The 8,929-nt window shown below is 38.1% G+C and overlaps 1 pseudogene; it reads left to right on the forward strand.

Moving 5' to 3' along the window:
• Positions 1 to 6,804: 6,804 nt before the first annotated feature.
• LOC118667459 lies at positions 6,805 to 8,393 on the forward strand (annotated as a pseudogene).
• Positions 8,394 to 8,929: the final 536 nt, after the last annotated feature.

The raw sequence follows: 8,929 nt of genomic DNA on the forward strand, positions 1-8,929 counted from the left end.
TGGTTTTAAGTCTTACATTTAATTATTTCATTCATTTTGAGTATATTCTTTTATATCATGTAAGAAGGTGGTCTACTTTCATTTATTTACATATATCTGTCCAATTTTCTCTGGTAATTAATTTTAATAAGGAGATTCATACTCAGATGATCTGCTGTGTGGCCTGAGTGTCTACAGTTCTAACAAGGTCATTTCCATAGACGGTACTTAGAGTAGCTCAGCTACTCAAACTTTGGTATGTATCAGACTCATTTGGAAACTTGTTAAACCAGATTGTTCACTCCACTTCCTGAGTTTTTGATTCACTGGGACCTGGAAAGCTCCTGAAAATTTGCATCTCTAAGTAGTTTTCAGATGATGTTGATGCTGCCGATTTGTAGCCCACACTTCAAGAACCACTATTCTAGATAAAACTCAGTTCAAGCTGCTGGGATTACTTATGTTCAGACAGTCTAGCCAGTGGTAGATCTACAGTTGATTCTGCCATATATGTGGCCTATATACATGTCTAGCAGTTGCAGATTCCCACCAGAATACCAAAAAAACCCCAAAATCTTATTCACCTCCTTGTGGTCTCCTTGGCTGCAAATGCCAGTGATCTTTCAGCCTCAATGTTGGGGCAGACTTGGTTCTGAAGGACCAAGATGACCAGCAAGTTTCCTAGGAGCACATATATGTCTAGTGCCATTTCTCTCCTCTCAGAGATCTACAGAGGAGATCTGAGCCGACTGATACTCAGGGCTCTTTGAAGCTGGTCTCTAGGCTCTGATTCAGAAGTCTTGTACCAGCTGCCACATTTATTTGTCCAACCCAGTTCAAACCCAGGCAGTGCTCCCATCCTCCACCTCCAGGCCCAGCCTGCATGTCAGCTGGTCATCTCAGGAGGAGAGGCAGTTAGCTCTGTGTGGTGAAGAAAGGACAAGAACATTACTTTTCAAACTCGTTAAGTGTTTAGGAGGAGAAAAGCTGGAACTGGGGCGTTCAGACATGTCTTATAGGAATGGTTGATGGGAAGGCTCCCAGGATAAAGATGGCATCTCTAGTCACGAAACAATGCAATGATCTATCCACAGAAGAAAGGATTCCACAGCCTCCTCCTCACTGAAGTCTGGCTGGTTTCATATTTACCAATTTCTGCACTCATGTTTCTTTCTTGAAAATCCAAGTTCTCATATAGTAGCATTTCTTAGTGAAGATTTTTGTAAATGAATTCTCTGTTTCCATTTATTTGAAAATAGTTTCATTTGATCTTTATTTTTTAAGTGTGGTATCTTTTAAATGCAGCCATTAGCCAGGATTTTCTTGTCATAGTTGCTGTGGATCCTTCTTCTGCCTCAGATTAGGGCCCCAAAATGCCTGTTCCCACTCCAATGCCAGAAGTCTTATTTGATTCCAAAGGGACTGTTTCTCAGTTATAACCCTTGCATTTTTTGAAGTCTTGTTTCATGTGTATTTAATGCCTTCTAAAAATAAGCAAAATAGTTTTAAGAATTATAACAATGGCTTCTCACTGTGAGGGCCAAAAAGATGACAGGCTACAGTCAGAAGGGCTCCAAGTCCTTGCACTGATCCATCAAGGTGAAACGGCATTTTTGGACTGGAACCCAGATTCTTTGTCTGCCGGAGTTGAAGAATGAATCCACGGACAGAAGATGGTATAGCAAAGGTGGAAATTTATTAAAGAACAAGTACAGACTCCCGCATAGGGAGGGAAAAGGGTCCCACAGAACAGACTTCCATGTGGGGAGGAGGAAAGGGTCCCACAGAATGGACTCCCATGTGGGGAGGGGGAAAGGGTCCCACCCAGTCCCTTCGTCCACAGTTTATAAAGGCTGCAAGTCCCTGTGTCTGATATCCCCTCTCATTGGCCACTATAGCAACTTCTGAATTCAAAGGTCAAACACCACATGGGACATGTGATGCCTTCCTCCCTCATTTTTCTTTTCTTTGGCTACTTCCAGCTCCCTTGTTTTATGTAAATGCAACTATTGCTGCTTCCTTGTCTTATGGAATTGTACCTTCACCCAGTCTGAAGCCCTATGATTTTTTCCATGGACCCCAATTCTGAAAATTCCCTAAGCCTGCCTATATCCCCCTAAAATTCCTGTTTTAAAGATGATAGTCACTCAAGCTCTCTCAGGGCCTCAGTTTCACCATCTAAACATGTCTGAAAAGACTATACTTTCAGGGATTATTTCTGTGGTTTGAATATGTCTGGAACTCAGGAGACAAGTGTGGGCTAGCTAAATTTATTGAGCACTTTAGTAATGTGGCAGACCGCATGCTAATGACTTTACATATGTTCATTTAACCCTCACTTCTTGAGAAATCCATAATGTTGTCCCCATTTTGTTGATGAGGAAACTGAAGTGGAGAGAGATTACTTAACTGACCAGGGTCTCTATGATATCTTGACTACACCAAGTTTGTAAAGATACTTTACTGTGTATTCTTATAGAAGATGTGTAGTTTTAGCTTTGAGATTAATGTCAAAGATTAGTTTTAAACTGTGTGTGGTGTGAGATAGTGGTTTATTTTAAAAAAATATATATGAATAGCCCATTGTACCAAAACAAATTGTTGAAAAGACTTTCCCCATTGGGATATATTCCTAGAAGTGAGATCACTAAGTCAAATGGGAGTTTCATTTTTAGTTTTTTGAGGAAACTCCATACTGTTCTCCACAGTGGCTGCACCAGTCTGCATTTCCACCAGCAGTGCAGGAGGGTTCCTTTTTCTCCACATCCTGGCCAGCACTTGTTGTTTGTTGATTTGTTGATGATAGCCATTCTGACAGGTGTGAGATGGTACCTCATTGTTATTTTGATTTGCATCTCTCAGATGATTAGTGACTTTGAGAATATTTTCATATATCTCTTGGCTTTCTGTATGTCCTCTTTCAAAAAGTGTCTAAGTCCTTTGCTCATTTTTTGATTGGGTTGTTTATCTTCCTTTTGTTAAGTTATATGAGTTCCCTGTAAATTTTGGAGATTAAACCCTTATTGGAGATAACATTGGTAAATATGTTCTCCCATCAGTGGGCTTTCTTGTTGTTTTGTTGATGGTTTCTTTTGCTGTACAGAAGCTTTTTATTTTGATATAGTCCCATTTCTTTATTTTTTTTCTTACTTTCTATTGTCCTAGGAGTTGTATGGTAAAGATACTTCTATGACAAATGTCTGCTATTTTGCTGCCTATGGATTCTTCTAAGATTTTTATGGTTTCCTATCTTATCTTTAAATCCTTTATCCATTTTGAGTTTATTTTTTGTTTATGATGTACGTTGGTGGTTGAGACATAGTTTCATTTTTTGCATGGATCTGTCCAATTTATGCTCATAGCAGCACAATTTACAATAGCTAAGATTTGCAAACAGCCTAAGTGCCCATCAGCAGTTGAGTGGGTTAAAAAAACTATGATACATCTACACAATGGAATACTATGCTGCTGTAAAAAAAGAAGGAACTCTTACCATTTGCAACAGAATGGATGGAACTGGAGAGCATTATGCTAAGCGAAATAAGCCAGTTGGAGAAAGATAAATATCACATAATCTCACTCATTTGTGGAATATTATGAACAAGGTAAATTGATGAGCAAAAATAGATTCAGAGAAATAGACACATCTAACAGACCGTCCAACCTCAGAGAGAAGGCAGAGGAAAGGGGGAGTAAGAGATCAATCAAAGGACTTGTATGCATGCATATGAGCATGCCCAATGGACACAGACAGTAGTGGGGTGAGGGCATGTGCTGGGGGGTCGGAGGGGCTGGGGAGAGGTCAATGGGGGAAAAATAAGACTTATAACACTTTAAACAATAAATCATTTAAATAAAAGAAGACTTTCCCCATTAAGTGGATTTGATGAATTTTTTAAAAATCCATTGGCTATGTAAAAGTATGTCTATTTCTGGATACTTTATTTGATTCAATGGATCTCAAACATAATGTTGAGTAAGAAAGGGGAAAATAAAAATTCTTACCTTATTCTAGAATGCATGAGAAAACATTCACGTTTTACCAACAAAAGCATAAACTATGTTATTAACTGCAGAATCTATATAAGTGATTTTATGGAATGAGAATCTTGCTTCAAATTCATTCATAACTATTTAATTTTGAGGACTATCTTTCTAAAGCAAAACAAATATTCATATATTTTGGCTGAACAAGAGCACATAGGATAAAGTAGAAATGTGAGGGTGAGTAGGTGAAAATAATATAGATCATAAAATAAGGACTAGCTACCATAGAACATTGTCTTAAGAGAATGTCTGTACATCCAATTTTGAAAACAGATGCACTGCCAAAAAACTGGCTCTGGCATCTCCCCAACCAGGTTCTGCATTCTTGATACATGTTTTAGAATCAGATTCCTACTTAAGTTTTTTGCATATTTGCTCAATCACATTTTCCTAACAAGTAAGAAATAGTACATAGAGTTGTTTTTACAAATAAATGCAAAAATAATATATGTAAATCCTTAATTCAGAAACTGGCACATTGCAACATTTAATTTTTTAATTGCTGTAGTAGTTAGGTTTCAGATGAAGATCATAATCAAGATCATCATGAAGATGATGATGAAGGAAAATACTGATTATTAAAACACAGAATACACAGTTGTGTTTAATGCCCTTGGTAGACTAATAAAAGGAGAACTACTGAATGTAATGGAAGGAATAGGTAAATACTCAAAAATAAAATATATATTACTCTATTGGGAAAGTCAGTGTTCAGGTCCAAGCTACCTTTCGTACAAGATGCATCAAGGTAACAGTAACTAACATTTTAAAACATCAATGTAAAAGTTGAGTCAACAAAGAAAACTAATTAAGAAGTTCCTGTAATTTTTCTCTATAGTTATGTAAACTGCCAGCCCTACCAAAACAGTCTTTTTTGCTCTATTTTTCATTTATTCCCTGCTTCATTCCAAAAATGTGATTTATCACATACCATATTTCAAGTTGAAATGATTTAAATTGGGAGAACAAGGAAGTAAAAGTAAAATAAGTCGACTAAGGTTTGTTCACATTGTGTGTGCTCTGAGGTTATGCACTTTTGCAGGAAGACGTCCATGTTTAGTCAGAGGCATTGATCAGTGAAGAGTCCCACAATTATATAGTTCAGTGAATACACAAGATGAAAAACTAACAAGGATGTTTTTTGAAAGCCTTAAAAAAGCATTGTGAAACCTAGCAATGTCTAACAGAAAATGGCAATGTAAGGTGAACTTATAAATGTTCTTACATTACAATAGTCATAGAAATATGTTATAGGGTGTCTATGTAAGGTGCTCACAAACACTAAAGTAGAGCTGAGATGAAAAATTCTATGGTGGCACATTGTGATGAGATTCAACTGCATGATTTTGTGTGATTTTTATCAAAGTTAAGCATACTTGAATGTCTCTTTATTCCTTTGAAATTTTCCTTACGTATTTTCTTTTAGAGATTTGATCAAATTTGAAAATAGTATGCGCATTTTGTACTCAATAGCTTTTACAGTGGGGCCTTGACTTACGAGTTTAATTTGTTCTGTGATGGAGCTCGTAACTCAAATTACTCATATGTCAAATCAACAGTGAACGAGTGAGACACGTGATGCTGGGCTGATGTTGTGGTGTTCACTGTGATGTTCGCTGGGCCAACTAGCGGTGGGGTATCTGGAGCTGGCTCGTAACCGGAATTTTAGCTCTCAACTCAAAGCAAAAAATCGGCCAAGAGACAGCTCATATCTCGAAAAACTCATTAGTCAGGACACTCGTAAATCAAGGCCCCACTGTATTTATTAAGGATGATTATCTCTTTACAGAATACCAACTGATTTATGATTTTTAACAAATCCAAATCATTGTTTACTTAACTGTAAGTTATTATTTCCCCCTGAGAAATTAAATGTAAGGAAGTAGTTGTTCATCCTATATGTGATAAATTTAATCAATGCTTATGATTTGAAAAATATGACATTAAACTTTTTAGCTAATTTGAGTATATGAAAATTAATGAGAAAATTTGCTCAGAAAGGATATTTAACTGAAAGAAAATACTCTATGAAACTATGTCAAATGTATAGGTAAGAACTGACAAATAATGGAGTTATTGAGTTATTTTTCAATAAACAACTATTTCATTGATATGTGGTACGTGAATTAGTAATTAGCATGATTGCTAAGAGAACCAGTAAAAATGCTGCCTAAAAATATTTTCCAGAATGCCTCTTTTTTTCATATGAATTAATAATTTATTATTTTTTAATTCAGACTGTCAATTTAACTGTCCATTTCTCATTCCTGAAGGGTTCTGAGTGAGAAATTACCATCCAATAACCTGATTACTTAGCAATGCTAAACTTGCCAAATATTAAAAAAACTTTAAATCTTTTTCCAAATGTGCATCCATATCATTATCTTCTATAGAAATTCAGTTTGTCTAAAGCAAGAGACAAGTCATTTTCAGATTCACATTTAGTAATAACTATGGTTACTTAAATTTATTTTTCAGAAATGGCAATTAAGTAAGTCCATAATTATTTCTTACAAGAAAAAAAATATACATCCTAAAAAGAATTTCTCCTACTAATATTTAAATTGCATGATTAGTAAATGTTTGCATTCAAATTATAAAATTTAAAATAAAGTGATATCATATGCATTCCATGTTTTACACTTCCATATTACCTGACCATGCTCTACAAAATGCATACCACTGATAAGATGATTTAGTTAAATTCAACTTGGAGATCTTTACAGCGAGCAGTTTGAAGTAATATGGCAGGAAGAAAATAAAAATAAAAGTAGGGCTATGACACTAGAAGTGACAAATGACATGGCCACTGGCCAGCCTGGGGAGCCATGGCTGCGGCTGCTGTCCTGCCCTGTCGGTCTGATCCCCTTGGGTCAGGCTGCCACTCCTGCAGTGAACAGGTTCAACTGCACGAAGCAGCTGGCCAACCAAACGGTGGGCAGAGCTGAGAAAACAGAAGTCCTCTCTGAAGGTCTGTTACAGCTCAAGCTTTGCATCAATACGGTGCAAAGTGCCACCATTCTCATAAGAGCCTGGTGGTGTGCTTCCAGGGCCAGCATGGCGCCGATGCCAGAGGAAGCACAGAGAAAGATAATCTCACTCAGAATATGCAAGAAGCATCAGCTCAGCGAGAAGACTTCCTCTTGGGAAGATGTTGGACACATGTGGAGAAGCAGAAAATCAACTAACTATAGAACTCTCTCAGTACGAAATCTTTGCTGAAAGAAAAATTGTGAATCTTCTGTATGGCATAGCAAAGGCAGAGATCCCTAAACATCTAAAACCAGAAGAAACAGTTCACTAAATTGGTTTTAGATCTAACTCGGTTAGAATCAGGTGGAACTAAGCTCACAAATCTTCAGGGCTTTCCATCAAAAAACAGATACCTTAAAGAAAGAAATGGATGAAGTTGGAAATAAAGTAGAACAGTACAGGATCAATTTCTAGCAGACATGGGCAATTGAATGGACAAAGGTGGGCAGTATAGCAATTTCTTCCATTCATTATTGGAAGCCAGAGCAGGTTACCATAGAAACACATTAGCAGTCTTGGAAAAAGCCCTCGTATAAGTGTGAGCTGATCAAAATAAGTGGCTGGGGAAAAACAGCTTTGGGACTCCTTTGAAAGAATATTTGAGGGGGTTCCATCTGAAGCCCGCATAGTGCTGCTCCTGGAGATCAACATGAGGAGAAGGGTGGTTTTTAATTGGGGGTTTGTGGCCTCCAAGTTAAAGAAACTGAAAGCTGCTTTAGACGGCCATACTTCTCACTTGGAGAAGTTGTATTCAGATTCCCATGCGGTAGCAGTTGCTTTAAAGTCCCAATGACAGGAATTGCTTCAAGTTTGATGACTTTTTATCTGGATGAATAATGGACACAAGTTACAAGTGTAAAGGATTAAGACAAAAAAAAAAAAAAAAACTTCAAGATTTATAAAAAACATGTCAGAAGTTACCACCACAAAAGTTTTTTGACTTTATATATTTAATCAAACTACTTGTGGAGCTTGCTCAAACCAGAAGCACTAATAAAATGCTCTAAGAAACACTGCAATACTTTAAGTGCCTAGCTTATTATGGGTCAAAAGTGAAGGAATACTTGCTGAAATGGCTGTAGCCACATCAATTCAGGTGGTTGCAGTCACTGAAGGGATCATCCAACATGCTGAGTAGTTTTTCCCTAAAAAGGTGAAGTTTAATATGCAAAGGCATTTGTACTTCTCTCCCTCTCCCAAATTCTAACCAGTCATCCCACACTGGAAATGACTCTAACTTGGGGACGCTGGAGAAGTGGCCTGCCAGGGTCACGGTGATGGAAAGGGTTTGGTACAAAAGGAGAACTGTAGATGTGATGCGTACGGACTTTTAGGGTCGCACGCTAAGGAAAGCACATATCCCCTCCTTCCTAGCTGCCACTCCCACCGCTGATCACATCATCTTGGTTTCAGTGGGCCCAGAGCGCCGTTCCCGAGCTCTACGGCTGAAAGCAGTTCAAGGGATTGGACCATCCCAAACTTTGCGGACACTCTGGAGCAGGGGCTGGGGCTGAGCTACAACAATCCTTCAAAACTAAAGGACTTGTTTCTGTAGCTATACCCACATCAGGAGGCAACTTAAGTCACATAACTATTGGCCAAAACCAGGCTCTGGCAGCTGCTGGCCCTTATCAGCTTTCTGTTTGCCCAGCTCACAATGCCTCTGGTCTTAGCACTCAAACTTTGAGCTGTTAAAATCCAGCTCTAGTCCCCCTGTAACCAGGGAAACCACCTTCTGGGCATTCTGGGGGCCAGAGTTATCCAAAAATATCTTAGCAGTCACATTGTGTCTCACTAAGGACATCCGCCAGAGGTCCTCCTTGCACTCAGCACACAGACAGGTTCTAGGGAGCCCTCTACTCCCTCCTAA

The sequence above is a fragment of the Myotis myotis genome, unplaced genomic scaffold, assembly GCF_014108235.1.
Source record: "Myotis myotis isolate mMyoMyo1 unplaced genomic scaffold, mMyoMyo1.p scaffold_m19_p_1, whole genome shotgun sequence".
NCBI lineage: Eukaryota > Metazoa > Chordata > Mammalia > Chiroptera > Vespertilionidae > Myotis > Myotis myotis.